This window comes from Parasteatoda tepidariorum, chromosome 11 (genome assembly GCF_982258835.1).
Source record: "Parasteatoda tepidariorum strain Cologne lab strain chromosome 11, Ptep-v5.0, whole genome shotgun sequence".
NCBI classification, from domain to species: domain Eukaryota; kingdom Metazoa; phylum Arthropoda; class Arachnida; order Araneae; family Theridiidae; genus Parasteatoda; species Parasteatoda tepidariorum.
In genome coordinates this window covers 84,790,038-84,807,517 of record NC_141765.1, presented here as the reverse complement: position 1 = coordinate 84,807,517, position 17,480 = coordinate 84,790,038, and the positions used below count along the sequence as shown (strand labels likewise).

At 27.2% G+C, this 17,480-nt stretch overlaps 1 protein-coding gene across 9 annotated transcripts in view; it reads left to right on the top strand.

The window, feature by feature from the left end:
- The first annotated feature begins 358 nt into the window (after positions 1-358).
- The window catches only part of LOC107446422 (RIMS-binding protein 2), a 143,304-nt gene continuing 126,182 nt past the window's right edge, over positions 359-17,480 (top strand). For all 9 annotated transcript variants that reach the window (XR_015430287.1, XR_011638166.2, XM_071187373.2 and 6 more), the window contains exons 1-2: positions 359-497; positions 6,092-6,182. The gene's annotated coding sequence lies outside the window, so the exon portion shown is untranslated. The remainder of the gene's footprint in view (positions 498-6,091; positions 6,183-17,480) is intronic.

Sequence of the window (17,480 nt, the reverse complement as noted above, 5' to 3'; positions counted from 1 at the left end):
AGAACAATTAGTGCTTTAATAATTCTTTAAATTATTTATTTCCAGATTCTTTTTGACAAATAAGTTAATCAAATCTTCAAAGCGAATTTCATGTTTCAAAAGAGAGCAAAAGATGTGCAATTTTAAATATTTTTGTATCGTTTTCAATAAAAACAAAATTTGTATGCAAAATTTAAAAGACATGTCCAAGTTTAACGAGCTATATTGTTTCAAAATATCTAGAAAATTAAAATCCGCTATTAAATTGTTTAAAATACTTTTCAATCTCTTTACAAATGCATGGTTTGCCAAAAATAAAGTTCTTTTTCAACATTCATTGAAGGAATGTCTTATTTAAAGCAAAGAAAAAGGAGCACCCCTTATACATTCCAAGTGGTCCCGTCCGCTGACTATTGATTTGCCAAGACTAGATGCCCTTCTTCAGTGGGGACACTACTCCTCTGTTAGAGTCATTCAATTATTTTTCCAATAAGCGAAGACACTTATTAGAGCCAAATGTAAGTTAAACATGTTTTATATTAACTTACTATAGCTCTTTTTTATAGATTTCAATACAAACATTTCAACACTAATTCACTTTTAGATACGGGGTGGAACATGTGAATCATTTGCTATATTTTTCAAAAAATTTTCATGCTAATTCTTTACTATATTGTCATTATTGTTCCAACAATAAAGTTTAATATATTTCGTTGTAAAATTTCAATCAACTGTGGTAAAATACAAAACGTATCAAATGTTTTTTTTTTTTCAAATAAATTTTTCCCTTTATGGAATAGCTATGTGTTGGAAGTGTTATTGTCTTGGCTGACAATAGTTTTGATAGAGTTAAGATGATGATGAGTTAAGGGAAAATGGTGGTGAGTTTTACATTAAGGAAAATTATTTTTTTTCTATTTTGTATGTGTTAGACACATTTCTGCATTACGATTACAAAAAATAGACATTTTTATCAATACAAAATTTTATAAACAATAATATGTTGAAACATTTGAAAGTTTTCAAATAATATAAACTCTAAAACTATTCATTTTTCAACACTGATAATCATTTTTATTTGCTCAATAATCTCATTTTCAGCATTGACTTCAAATTAAATTGTAATACTTACAATTAAATGGCGATTTTTTTAAAATGAAATATATATTTTTATGATCAATTATACTAAAAGAAGCATCTGCTTTAATTAAAACATTTATTATAAATTTTTCAATTATTCAAAAGACTTCTAGACTCTTAGAAAGTAAATATTTTCCAAATAATCTTCTACAATGGTATTCTTTTAACTTATAAGTGACTTTGAGTCTAACATTTATGCACATATATATGTATATACATATACATACATGCATATATGCAAGGAGTGAAAGAGTGACGAATTTTACTTGGAATCAGAATATTTTTCATTGTTAGACCAGCAAGTTAGAAATTAAAGCTATGCAATACTCATGACATGCTTATAATATTAATAGTGTCAAAAAAAATTAATAATGTCAAATTTTAATTTTGAAAGTAAATTTGGACTAATATGCCTGGCATTTCAAACATATATATTCTAAGCAATCATCAACTTCTAAACAACTCTACTAAGCCTTAAAAAAAAATTTAAGTTTTCCAACATAGCTAGTTCACTAAAGGTGAAACAATTTTACAGGGTTATTCATCACCGATTAGCTTCTCAGTTTAATACAGGTTATTCCGCAATCACTACCATTTCTATTTCTTTTAACTTTAACTAGAGGAGAATATTGTATCTCTTAGCACATTTCTCGCATCTTACTTTTTATCCTTGACAATTCATCCTCCAATCGAAAGGCAATCTAATTAATATTAATCTAATTAATCTTATCTAAAGGCAATCTTTAAATGCTCAAGCGATTTTCCCTGTCTACCATTATATTTTGTAACACAAACTAATTTAAAATAAAATTTTGTCATCTTCTCAACCTCTTAAAACCTAGCTTTAAATACGTTGGGCAACATTTGATACAATTTTAGGGCTTAAAAATATTATAAGAAATTTTTTTTTTCTGTTTGCATGCCTTAACAAAGCGATTGTCTATGTAAAAATATTATTGATTTTAAAATCGTTAGTGGAAGTTTTCATGACCAAAATATGGAGAAATACACCGTAAATATGTCCTACATTAAGTAAAAAAATGTTGAAAATTAAAATTTAACATTTTTATGTAAAAATTAAAAATACCTCAAAAAGTTAGTTTAATTTAATGAATTGAATTTTTTTTCAAAAAAATATTTAATTGCATTCATGAGTTCTTCTTTACTAAATATTTCTAGAAAAGAAAGTACGCATCTCGAAAATTCTTATAAAAATAAAGTTAAGCTTCAAGATATAGGGAAGGGATCAAGGATAAGGTATAAATTAGATGCTTAATCTATGCCCCTAAGGTAGACGGCCAATTTATACTCATTAAAGTTTCAGTTAATTTTACTTTTAAATTAGCAAAGCTTTCGAACGCATGTGTAAGCGTGGTGTAACTGTTAGGCCCTCCACATTTTACCCGATTTCAAATTCCAGCGGGGATTTTGTCTCTAATTTGCTTTTCTAAAAAAGGTTGATAACTATCTATTATGCTTTATTCAATTTATAAATTATTATTTTTAATTTAAATTAATTTTTTAAATAAATTAAATTTCTAAAATTAAGAAAAATTAATACAAATTATTTTTAATTTTAATTAAAATTCTTAGACTATTTAAAAAAACAAAAAATTTTAATTTGAATTATAAATTGCAATTTTTTTAAATTACAAACTTTTAATTTTTACCAATTTTTAAATTAAAATTAAGCTTTTACAAGATTTTTAATAACAGTTTTATTACAACGTATTTTTTTAAAAAAAAAATAAAAAATTTTGATTTAAATTTCAAATGATATATTTTTTTAAAATATCCATCTATTTTAAATTAAAAATTAAAAAAAGTGAAATTTATTATTTTATTTGTTTTTAAAGAAATCAATTTAAATTAAAAAAAAATTTATATACTGAATGAAACATATTAGCAACAAACACCGTATCGTCAACAAAAACCATAATTCAGCTTCTTTTATTCATTTTTAGCATATACATACACGAATCTAGAACTGAACTAGACACCGTTCCAGACCTGCTAAATTAAATGTCTTATTAGTGTATTATCCATAATTTTTAAAACTATATTTGCTAAATGAATAAAAATACTAGTAAATACTTGTTTTCAAAATAATTGTTAGTCTTTTTTTAGTTTACATGTTTATTATCATTTTTGTTACTATCATTTAGTAATCCATCGCTGAAAAAAAATTAAGAACTGCTCCATCCTAAGATACAGCACACTTCGCTGTTCCAGGGTACAATCTCAAATGGTTTATATAAAATAGAAAAGAGTTGTATAAAAGGGATACATAAGGGGCCGCAAATTAATATTTCAGTTAATATCACGCCAGAGCTGCACAATAGACGGCGCGGGATAAACACCTGAGGATGATACGATAACATGCCATCACAATTTTGATTCACCTGCAAAGGAGATCTCTCTTCGCCGACGGTAGAAACAGTTTAATGAGGGCCGATACCGAGCACCGTTAGTCCCTTCGCAGACTGATCAAAGTGTTACCCATATCCTCACTGACCGCAGCTAGTGATGCTTCACTTCGGTGATCTATCGGGAACCGTGTCTTACGATCAGTCCATTGTCGGACCGAAATTTAAAAATCACTAAATCAGAAGATGGATTTAAAATCCTCAAAACTTTTTTGGTTGTGCTAGAATACAGGATGAGTGGAAAGAAACTATAATACACACCTTCAAAGTTTAACCGGTAATCAAACAGGTTTTGATGCCTTGAATTTAGTCTTCTTCAAATTGTCAGATTCCGATAACAATTTTATATTTTTCTTGCCTTAAACATTAGTTGTGAATTGTTTTTGACTTTATTTTTGAAAGGGATAATAAAAATATACATTAAGGATTCTCATTACAAAGTACCGCGTATCTTTATAATATTAAAAGTTTAAGCATGAGAGGGCAAAATATACGTAGCAGACGATGAATCCTAAATTGTATTTTTATTATATCTAGGTGTCACTAAAAACAATCACAAGTAGCAATATTAAAAAAATTAAATAATCGAACTAAATATGAAAGTTTTGAAACAAGGAAATGGCATGAAAAACTAAACCTTGAGAGTTTTTCAATACTTTCTTTTATTTCATCTTATACTGTTATAGTTTGTATTTGTAATTCAAGTACTGTATTAAATAAGAAGTATTTATATTAAATAAATTTGAATTTGTATTAAATAAAAAGAAAACGATTCAAATTGATATGCAAGAAATTCATTGATTTTTAGTTGATAAGATTTATTTATACAAATTAATAAATTTTTAAATAAATTGTTTATTATTAATAATAATCTTGCTTTTATTTATATATTAATTAATTTATTTAAATATTTATGAGTTTCATTAATGCACAGCGCATATCTGCCGAATGAAGTGCAAAATAAATAAAAGATTTGCGTGATAAAAATTTATTGTTTTTTAATACTTTAAATAATATCTTTATTTTTAATAACATTTATTTAATTTTTAAAAATTAACTGATGATTGATATTTGCTGAAATCTTTGAAGTCCTTTCAAAGTTGAATACCAGACCTTCGCCCTCTCAAAATAACAGATACAAAACGTGTGTTTTTTTAGAATTTGACAGGATATATTTTGTGACAAAGTTATGCTTAGAATCTAATTTTTTTTTCTTCAAAAAAAGTCAATATTATTAGCTTGCCTGCTTTATTTTTGCCAACATCTTCCAAATAGGTTTTCTTTAGTTTAAACAAAAATAAAAGGAATTTGAAAATAAAATAGATAGAAACAGACATAGTTCAAAATCAGTAGAAAATTACTTATTATTAATCGAATAAACTTATTGCTGAAAACTGTAATGAAGGGTTCTGAACTCCCAAAGGAAATTATATACTATTTTTTTTATCTTATAAAACGATGCTAGGGTACCTGCAGAAATCTTCTCCTCTTTTTCCAACCTTTCCTTCGTATTCCAACCTTTATTATTCATTGAAATATTTTTAAAAAAATCCTTAATAAGAATTTTTTTCGTATTTCTGAAAAATAATTTTACATGTTGGCCTCAGAAATTTTCAAATAATTATATTAATAGTTCAATTAAAACCAACTAAACTAAGAACTTTTGAAAAAAAATTTCGTTTTTAAAAACATATAAATTTTATAACAAAAAAAAAGCATGCTTTATCTGAATATATTATTATGTTATTTAAATATGTTGCGAGCACAAAAAAGGAAGCACTGGATATTAGCATTCATTAATTTTTTAGTTAACGTATAAAGTTTTTTTTGTTACATCTTCAATTAACAAAAGTAATAGAGAAATAATTAAATAGCATTTAATTGAAAAACGCAACATTTTATGAACTGAAGTAGATTTAATAGAATCATTTTGCAATTTAATTACAAAAGTAACTGATGGCAGTTACAGCAATTTATAATCTTTTATTTATTGAATTTTCTGAGGGGTATCAGTGCACCTTAGCGTAATACATTATTTTACAAGTATTGACCTTCTTTCCCTTTTCTAGACTTTCTCTAGCGAGTGCCATTAAAACTAGGTCTTAATTTGCAATTTTTTTCAAAGAAATTGTGCTATAAAATGATTCTCTATCATCATGAGAAGAAAAACATTTTGAAAATGATGAATTTAACCTAAAATTCTAGGTGGTTCTTAAATTGTTGGACAACGTAAACTCCAGCAAAAGAGTTTTGGTCGAAATATATTAATCGATGTTAGTGAATTAAAGAAGAAATTTTTAAAACTAGAAGAATTTCTATAAAATTTTTCATTAGCACTACAGAGCACACGATCATTTCGCAATAGGACTTTCAATATATCGATTTAAATTATTTATATGTAGTAGTAGGACAATATTCTTTTAAATCTAATTTATTAAAATATTAATATATTACCTTTTTTACCATTAGAAAAAATATCTCCTTACAATTCGGAAATTCCGTAGTAGTTGGAGGGACAATATTCATAGTTTTTTTTCTTTTTTCAGAAAAGTATGTCGCTGTAGTTGATGTCGAGTATGCATAGAGTATACAAGGAGTAAATACTTAAATAAGAGCACACTGGAGGTCCTCATAAAAGTGAGTATTATTATGATAATTTAAAAATGAATTCAGTTCGTTTTTTACTTTAATAAATAGGAGACTTTTGTTATGTAAGGTCATTTTTTGCTTTAAAACATTAAAAAGCTTGAAATAAAAGCTGAGTTTTTCAACACGCAAGAATTTTAAATTTTGTGGGTGGTAAAATGATTGAAATTCACAATATCAAAAAGGTTGAACTACCTAAAAAAATTAACTGAAAATTGAATAGATGCTTGTAAGATGGAAAAATATAATTGCGAGAAAAGCTAAGTTAGTTTCTTAGCGTGTTTCATTAATTCAAAATTGAAAATTTTATTATAATTAGTAACTAACGAAGGTCTTTTCCCCTAGTTTTGCGATCGATATTTGTTGCCCTATAGTTATGCCGTCATCTGAAAAATGAATTAAGCTGATGAGCAGTTCAAGTAATAGTTTGTAAACTTATAAATTGTAATTATAAAATTTGAGCTAAAGAGTTTTGTTTCAGCGTCATTGTTTTTGAAAATAGCAGTTAGATTATCCTGAAATTACTGCGTACCAACTCAGTGTTTTCTTTTCATTCCATATAGAAATGGTAGCCAATCTATAGCATATTGAATTCTTTATATTGAATATGAGGCAATTTAATAAAATTCATTAAGTTTTATTTAGACAAAAAAATGAACGTAGGAAGCTTATAAAATATTCAAAGCTTCAGTCTAATGAAGAAACTCTAGCCACGTGTGCCACTGTATTGCATGGCGTATTTTTAACAGTTGCACGCAAAGACGTAATACAACTTCAATTAAAACTGTAATTAACGTAACTTCAAATTATGAATTTGAAAAGATAATAATGTCGCATCTTGTCTAGAAGCATGGTCAAAATTCGTAAAAACTCTACTTATTCGCTAACATATAACAGTGCAAGTAAACCGTATTGTTTTAGAATAAAATGTTTTAAGTAAGTTATTTCATTTTATGCATAACTTGACTAAGTTTTTAAAAAATTTAACAGTAAAATCTAAGTTTGGTACTTTTGTTTTATTCATTAAATTTTTTCTAAAATCTCCACCTTCAAACTGATAAGGAAGAAAGTGCCATATGGGTAAAAATTACATAGTCATACTAAAGTGACATTTTTAAAATTTTTATATATTTTTTTAGTATGTTGGAAAAGTATGAAGTGATATGCAAATTTTTTTCCCTCTAGATAGAGGCACACTTTTGAAAAAAGTTGGTCTAAAAAGAATATAGTTTAAACCATACGACTGTTTTACAGTTCTATTACTTTAAAATTATGTATCATTATTATTACAGTAGAGCGTCGATTTAACAGAGTTAGTTGGACAGGACAAAAACGTCGTAAATAGCAGGACGTCCCTATATCGGGGGTATGAAAAGTCCTTAATAAAATCACTAAACTTTAATAAAATTAGAATGCATCAAAATCTAATTATATTTTGTTAAATACCTAAATACAATTTGAAACTTGAAGTAATTTATTTAGTAAAATATTTTTTTTATTGTTTTAATGAAAAAAAAAATCCGACATTTTTATTCGTGCACCCTTTTTATTTTATCTAAAGGTACATTGTAAGTTTTTCAACAATCCAGGACATTCATTTCTCTTTCTTGCTTATCGGTTTAAATTTTTAAAGCGTAACTACTGGCTCAGTAAATGATGGTGGTGGATCTAAAGATTCTCAGTATTCTTCATTACTATGAAGTCAGTATCAACATTATGCCCTGGAATTTCGAATGTCAGTTGGAACTGATGCAAAACTATCTTTTCCGAAACCATTAATGAAACAATCTTTTGAAACTTTCTTCCAGATCGACGATATTAAGTTTAACGCTTTTAATACGTTTATTTTTCTTTTTTGTTGAATATTAGAAGTTGTATAAAAACCTATTATTTCAGGTAAATAGTATTACATGATACTCTAAATACCGGAGTTGTTTTACAATATTGATATTGGAAAGAAAAGGGTACCGAGCTGAAAAGACGTTAAAAACGGGAAATCGTTAATCGGGGAGGATTTTAAATCTGAGTTCTACTGTATTAATATAATACTTTGTTCGCTACAGAGTCAATAAAATAATTGCGTCTAAAATGCTGGGTGACTGTCATGGTGAAGCTAAAGTTAAAAAAGAGACAGTTAAAAAAGAAAGCTGATAAATTAAGGTAATACAAGGTTAGACATTGCAAAGGGAACCCGCTAAGGTTGATTTGGTAATTAATGTGTTTGGAGTAAACTGAAGCACACTACATTAAAAAACAATTTATGCTGACCTGAATATTACAAAATGAGATGAGGAAATTCCCACAAGGGCACGAAGAACAACACATTAATCGATCATAATTTTAACTTTCAGACACAGATTTTTAAAGCCACCAGGTTTGTGATTTATATTGGAATATGTATCATCTAAGTTTTTAAAAAAATATCACAAGGGGAGACAGAAGATACACTTTAAATGATGCCTTCGAGCCGGCAGAAAAGTTACAAAATAGCTAAATTTAAAAGAACATTTTATAAAGAATGGAATTGACAAAAACTATTATTTTACAATTTAATCAAATAAATATTAATTATTGAAAATTAAACACTAAAGGTTAAAGATATTGTTTTACAGCATAGTATAATTAATTAAATTAGAAATATTTAATCTAAAATTATCAAACTAAAAAAACATGATTACATTCAGTAAACTCAAAGCAAAATATGTGGAGTAGTACCAGACCGACTGGTGGATAATTTAAAAAAAAATAAAAATAATAATATTTTTTTAACAAAAAAAAAAAAAAAAACAATTTACAAGAAGGTCAAAATGAAAATTAAGAGTTGGTTTTAAATCAATAATGATTTTAAGATAAAGCGATATTTTTCTATTTTTGAAAACATTTATGAAATTTATTAAGAAATAGTAAATACGGTTTATATGCATTTAAAAGATGAATTGATGATGATTCTTCCATCTCAAGTAGATGCACCCTGGCTAGTTTTGCGAAGATCATAAAGCTGAAAATTACTCTGGAATATAATTACGCGTGACAAGCTCAATATTAGTCTCTGTGACAATAAAGATATTTTTTTTGTGGAAAAGGATCCGAGCGGTGAAAGTTTGACTATTTTGAAAATTAGTTTCGGGTCTCAAATATTTTTAAAGAATCTTGTTTGCCTGAATCAATTAAAAAGGCACCATTAGAGTTGGTAGACAATCTAAAAAGTAAAAAATAAGCAAATAAATAAATAAAATGATAAGGAAAATGATAAGGAATGAAAAAATACTTTCTTGAAAATTTCTTGGGTGGTCAATAACAACATGTTAAAACAATCTATCTAGCTTTCATATTTTTTTAAAAAAAAAAAATATGTCTTTATAAATTTTGACAAACCTAAAATTTCTAAAATTTTCATAGAAAAATAGGCTTCAACCCTTTACTTTCTCAAGTACTAAAATTTTTTAAAAATTAATCGTTCTATCTTTACTTAATTAGTTGTTAATTTTTAGGTTTTCAATAATTAGTTTAAATAATAATAATTTGGTAATAAATTTAACGTGATTTTCCAGACGGAAAATCTGTATGTTGTTCTTTTATCACAGAAACAATTCCTTCTTATTTTATTTAGTCTTAAAATTTCTTTAAAATTCGGAATTTCTTAATATTGGTTCATTTTAATATTCAGTCGATGGTGGATTTAAACTAAGTACTGCTTTTTCATATTTTTATCGATTTAGAAATGCATTTTTAAAAAAATGTTTCTTGATGTCGTGTAGCATAACGTCGGTAAGTTTTTAATTGTGAGCACAGCTCAAAATGTATGCTCACAAAAATGGACGCAACTCGAAATGCGTGTTTATGAAAATTGCCACTGCAAAAGAAAAGGTGCATTTTCAGTTTTCAACCCGAATTTAACAACAAAACAGGAAATAACATCCTTAATTTTTCTTAGTAATACTATGCATACATTATGCATTTTAATACTATGCATAATGATTGTGAACTTCAGGGTTGGATTACAGATGTAACTATTTATTCTAAATTAAATAAATTATTGCGATTTATTAATAATCATCTTTTTATTTAAAAAAATAATCTAGCTGGTTGTTTCCACGTTAAGATAAAGTGTAATAATAATTATTTCCATAGATGTGCAATGCGCAAAAAAATAAACAGATCACCCTCAATAACTTTTGATCTAATGATCGGATTTTCGCGTTCTAGGAACCAATCTGATTCCTAGTGACTTCAAATATACTAATTTATGCAGACGACATTTTAAGTTACGAAATCAGACACAAAAATGGACCTTCTCTGAATAACTTGCTTTTTTCCGACGGATTCGGTTTTCTGACCCCAAAATATCAACCTAGGCTAGATAAGCCCAATCTAGGAAATATGGTTCCCAAAGGTCAGGAGAGAGGACCAAAATTTGGAACCCTTAATGTTTATTTCACTTTTTACGTATTTCGACATATCTTGAGAGTTTTAAGCGAATTGAAAAAGTGTTGCACTCAATTATGAAATTTGTTTATCGGAAGATAGTTATATGCTAAAATAAATTTTAATGAATATTTATTATTTTTTATCATTTTATTTCAAACCAGTTGAAAAATTTTTGAATTGAAAGGTATATAGTGTTTTATATCATTTTAAAGAATGCTATTTTAAATGACAAAATACAAAATTTGAGCGAAATTGGTCGAATGGTTTCGGAGAAATCATATTTTTCAAAAGTAATATTTTTAAAATTTGATTTCTCAGGAACTTTTCAATCGATTTTGCTTAAATTTTGTATTTTGCAGTGTATAAAATACATTCTTTACATGATATGAAAAATTGTATGCCTTACAGTTCAAAACTTTTTGACCAGTATAAAATAAAACAATCAAAAATAATAAATGCTCACTAAAATTTATTATTTGTATGGAATTATCTGTGGCTGAAAAAAATTTATAATTACCATGCATGGAATTATACATGAATTATACATTTACATTATTAAAGCAATACAGAATTATAGATTATTACTATATGGAATTAAATTTATAATAAAAAATTTATAATGCCTAATAATTCAAAAATTTTTGACCGGTATGAAATAAAATAATGAAAAGTAATAAATGCTCACTAATATTTATTATTTGCATGGAATTATCTATGGCCAAAAAAAATTTATGATTGTGTGCGAAAATCTTTCAATTCGCTTAAAAATTTCTCGAAATTAACATTAACATTAAGGGGTACAAACTTTGGACCCTTCTCCTGACCAAACTATGTAGACCACACTTCCCAGATTGCGGCTATCTCCTATATTTTGGGGGTCAGAAATTGGAATCCGTCGAAGAAAAAAAGATATTTTATTTCGAGAAAGTACGTTTTTGTGTATGATTTCGTTACTTAAAATATCGCCTGCTCTAATTAGTTAGCATATTTGAATATATTTGAGATCAACCCCTCAAACCATTAAGATTGAGTCCTAGAACATGAAGATCCGACCGTTAGATCAAAAGTAATTGGGGGTGGTCCATTGGGAATGATTAATATTCATTTGCCGGCTACATAAAAATGGAGTTTAATTTCGCCATATTTTGGTATTTTTACTAGCTTCAAATATAAGTAGAAGATAGCACCAAAAGTGGGTGCTTTGGAGAAGCAAAACACCTATTTTCCTTCTTTCCTTTTTTTTCCTTTACAAAGGTATGTATTTTATAAAAAAAAAAAGGCTGCACCATTGTTAGGTATTTTTAAAGCATTAAAATGCAGGCCAAGTTATAGCTATTTACCGTAACAAAACTATTTACCGCAAAAAGTTATTTTATGACACACCCTAACCATTTAATACTGCCAACCAAATTTAAAAAGGATACATAAAGGAAATGAACTTTAATTCATGTAAATCAGCAATTTATATAACTAAATAAGTAGAAGCTTGAAACAACATGCTTTAGTCGTCCTGATGCACCGAGAGAGAGAGTTGTAAAGAAAACATGGCGTCGTTAACAAATATCGTTTAGTTTACAGTCACCGTCAAAGTTCTGTGTATTTCACCAAATTTTGGTGGAGCCAATTGCACCGTGAAAATAATTTTCGATCATACTTGATAATTAATGGTATAACTGAAGTAAAATGATCTTTCATTTAACTAAACTTTAGGATAATGAGAAAATTTGCACCAAATACTGGTTAAAGATTTACCAATTTTTTTTACAGGGTAGTGTTGTGGAAAATAACATTAAATCAAGAATTGCAAAACAAAGAAAATTTCCTTTAAACATAAATTTTACTACCACTAGAAGAAATTTTCACAAAAAGCATTGAAAACTGACAAACCTGCATGCAATTTAGCAGAAAGGGTTATATTAATGTTGGTGTCTTCCTGTTTGCTTAGCGAATATCTTCTTTTTGTGTAATAGTTTGGAGAATAATGTCAAAAAAGTAAAACTTCGAATTTATCATGAAATGATCAGTTGAAAGGGTATGAAAGGAATTTTTAAGTTGACCTTGATTTTTTAGTGATATTCGGGACGGAATATTAAAAGATAAATAAAAATAGAAAATAACAAAATGATATATCTCGCTTAGTCATCATTTTAGCTTACATCTGTCTAGTCACGACAAGTTGAAGAAGTTAGGCGTTTAAATTTGTGTGGGCAAATAAATTCAAATAGTATATTGCTATAAAATTTCAAGCTAAATTATAATTTTAATCTACTGTATTGAGCACAATGACAACAATGCTCTCATAAAATGTTTTGTTTTTAGTAAAATAAGTGTTATCTTTTCAAAATTGACAAATTCTTTGCTTATGCAAAAAAATATCGAATTTAAAATTAATTATACCATACATATTTTTAAAAAATACGTTTTTTAACAAACGTTTAGATTGCTTCAGCTTCAGGTGTAATTATGTACATGATCCATCAAATTACTGTGAGCAATTAGCCATCTATAGGACAAGTTTTGCATAGTTTATTTTAAATCAAGGGCCAAGTGAGTCTCTTTTACCTTTTCTGTATTGTTATAGCTAATTGCGCGAGTTAAAAATTTTTTTAAAATATAATTTATATACTTTTTAACATAATTTTTTAAGGTAATTTTTCTAAATATTAGCCATTATAAGGTATAATTTTAATAACTATTAAATACAATAAATATAAAAAAAATATTTAATTATATAAGGTATAATTTTTTTTCAAATTCTCAATTTTCGTAAACTATGTAACTTTTTATTTTTATTTATATTCATTCACTGATATATTTTAGGATCCCTCTCATGAAAAAAAGCCATTTTAATTTTAATTCATGAAATTTAAAAGAACTAAAGTGAAGTGTAATTTCTGATTATGTTAGGACAAGAAAAAACGAAAATATATTTCAAACAATAGAGACATATCTTTTGAGTCGTTAATGCTCATTCCTTCTTTTCAACATAATTTTATACAGAGAGAGACGAATTTTAATTAGGCTTCTAATTGATCATTGAAATCAATCAAAGACGTATATATTTATACAAGAAAACAGCGTCTTATAATGAGTCACTTTTCAGGAACTGCTTTATTTTATTTTACTTAAAAAAAAAAAAAACGACACAAAGGAAGAATAAAAGTAAAATATGTTACCTGATTTGATACACTCAAATAGGTTTCCACAAACTTAACTTAGGGGAAGTTAAATCGTTAAAGTTTTTATGGAAAGATTTTAATCTGTGGTGATTGAGGTAGGTTACTATATTGTTGTATGGAAATTAAGCAAAGCACTAGGGACAAATTTTGAAATAATTCTGTGGCAATACTTTAAAAAAAATTGAACTTGAAAATCATCTTCTGCATCTTATTAATCAATATTTTAAAATCAAACTCACAAATTTGTAAACTCATTGCTTATTGTCTTGTTCTTTCTTCTTAAATTCAAGTCCCGCAGTGGACTGATCGCTAAGCAGATCACCGAAGTCAAGCATCACTGGCTGTGGTCAGTATGTGGGTGGGTGACCGCTTGGATTAGTCTGCGTAAGGACCGAGGGTGTGCGATATTGGTCCTCGTTAAACTGTTCTATCGTAAAATGCTTGACTTTGAATGCAGGTCGTTGAACTACCGAAGGAGGGGGTGCCCTCCCCTCTGCAGAGGATCAAAATTGTGATGGCATGTCTTCGGATCATCCTCAGGGATGTTTCCCAGACCGTCGTCGTCCAGACCATTGTGCACCTCTAGTGCGACGTAAATGAACTAAAACAACATTCTTAAATTCAACAGTAGAGATAAGTGAAAAAATAACCTATATAACTAAGTTTTAGTTGCATTAAATAAATAAAAATTAAAATAAATTGTGATCTTATTCTTATTATTTTCATAAAATACATTCTAAAGGACACTTTCCATCCCAAAAAATTAGTTTAAGAGGACCTTAAAATATTTTATTTCTTATAATTGAAAGTTTTTTTTTTAAACTATTACTTCGTTAAATATTAAATACGCTTAAGGAATGAAATTATTGCAAAGGATAAGGCAAAATACGCCAAATATTAAAATAACATTAAGGATTTCAGATTTCAGGGGATTTTAAAACATTTAACTGGAAATAGATAATTAAAAAAAAGTTATCTTAATACTGATACATGCTTTGTCATACTCAATTATATTAAGGTATTTTAAAACTTTAATTATCTAGACATGCAATACAATGATATTCGAAAAAGCAGTCTCATTTTTCGTGTAAAATTACATATGTTTTCGACTTTTTAAGCTGAGAGACACTTTAAAATCAAGCATTTTCATCGGCTTTAGGATTGTTGTTGCAAAAATATTTTATAACAACATCATAAAACTTTTTAAAACGCTTAAAAATTGTGTGGAGGGATAAATAAGTTTAAAGTACTTTTATATTTTCTGTTAAAATAATAACCCTGTTAGGACATGAATCAAAACATTAGCATACTTCTTCTTAAAATCTTCAACACTATGAAATAAAACTCATCAAGTGCTGCCATGGGATATTATCAAGTAAATTGAGGGATATTATCATGTAAATTGAGGATATTATCAAGTAAATTGAGGATATCATAACTGAAGATTTTTCTCTTGTTTTCTTAAACGTTTCAAAACTATTGAAAAGATATAAAAAAAAACTTTTTGAGTTACAATAGCCCAGCTAACAGATGGCATACCTAAAATTTTTCTTTAGGTTAAAAAAATAATTATTTAAAGTATTTAAAAAAAAGATTTGTAATAATCTATGTTAATTCCTGTTCCCAGAAAGAATTATAAATTCGCGTTAAAATTTTTTCTTTAAATTAAATTTAAATGCTATTCTTATCAGAGCTTAGAATTTGAATCTGAGTTACATTCTCACCTTTTGTGAACTGATAACTTAATATTTTTTACGTGAGCACTAAAAGTTCATTGATGAATACCATACGCTATATGTGAATGTTAAAAGTTACAACTAATTTACAACTTTTTTGGAAAGTAATAAAAAAGAACCACTAACTACTCATTTAGAAATGCATAATTACACACATTTAATAAAGCAAAACTCTACGCATTTAGTAATGCATAAACCCCATGCGATGTGAGTTTTTTCCCTCTAAATTGTTATTAACAAAAGATTTTAAAATATCTGTTTTTCATTTCCTCATATAGTAAAACAACTTCAAACGATAAGGATTTAGGATACGGAGAAAAATTCTAGTAAAATTACTGTTCTGTATGGTAAAGACATTTCAGGTTAAAAAAAAATTATTCAGGTAATAAAACCAAAATATATGGTATTTAAACCATTCATATGGTGACGTTTTACCGGAAATTCTGGTTAAGGTAATAGTTCTTCTTACCACACATTTAGTAAAAAATGCAAAACTGGAAAGTAAATTTAACCGAATAAATGGTTTTTATGTCATGCCATAAGATATCATGATAAAATCACCAAATTTTACCACTTTTACCAAATTTTATAACATCTTATAAAACGATATTTTATTATTATTCTTATCAAAGTACTTTAGTAAAAATTACCATGATTTTTGGTGTTCCAAAGAGCCAAAAACAAGGTAAATTTTACCATATTCTGGTAGATTTGATCATACATTTTTTTCTCAATGCATTATTAGAATTCTATAATTTCTGAGTTATTAAACTTTTGCCGTGAAATTTTTTTAAATGTCAAAACCTATTGAATCATTAAGGTTCCATTACCTGTCGAATTCTCCAGTTTTGTCACGCTTACTACTATGCGTCAAGCGTACCACATTCTGGAACGTGTGCCACAAACTTATTAAAGACTTATTAAAAAGATAAGGAAATTGAAAAAACAATATCGTATTAAGATGAAATACGTAATATTATCAACTATCTAAGAACCTTATAATACGCTGTAGAATATAGTAGGGCCAGAAGGTGGAACAGCATGCACTTAAAATTTTAATATCTATTTACAAGATTCATTCAATGCTAGTTTTGCTGATTTTCGAATTGAAAAAAATTTGCTGAACTTTTCACAAACACTTTCTTACAGAATACTTTGAATCAAAATGAGCTTTGACTCATAACCAAGTACATCTAGGAAAAGTGTATGCCCAAAACTACTAGAATATGATTGCATTTACTGTGCTTCTGGTGCTGCGTGAATACTAAAAAGCTTGATAGTTTTTACCGAAGTTCTTCGGTAATGCTTTTGATAAAATTAAACGTAAAATAGGTTTTTATAACAAATTTGGTAAATGGGGCAAAAATGTGTTAATTTTATCATCAAACCTTGAACCATGGCATATAAGCCATTTATTCTGTAAATTTTGCTTTTCAGTTTTGCATTTTCTACTAAATGTGTGTGTAAATGAAAACTGTAGTTTTGAAAACCAGAATCTCTGGTTAACCGTTTCCATATGAACGGAAAAATTACCAAATGTTTAGGTATCGTATATTTGGGTTATTATTGCCAGAATTGTTCATTTTTTTTATACCGGAAATGCCGTTACCATAAAGTACGGTAATTTTACCTGAATTTTTTCACCGTGCATAAGGAAATAAACTTTTTTTTAAATAATTTTTTTTTAATATCTCTTTACTATTTTTAAAATTCTGGATCAAATTAGTTTGCAGCTTTGTCCACTCACTTATTTTAACTGTATTAGAATTCAATTCACATGCTAGACTATTCCTTGCATAAGAATATTCTAATGAAATGGCCCAGCAAAATAGAAAAAGTGCAAGCATTTTACAAATTTAAACATCAAAAAGAACAAATCATAAAAAAAATATTCTTGCTTTCATAACATTTCAATTTAAAACTTTCTATTCTAACTCTAGCATCTC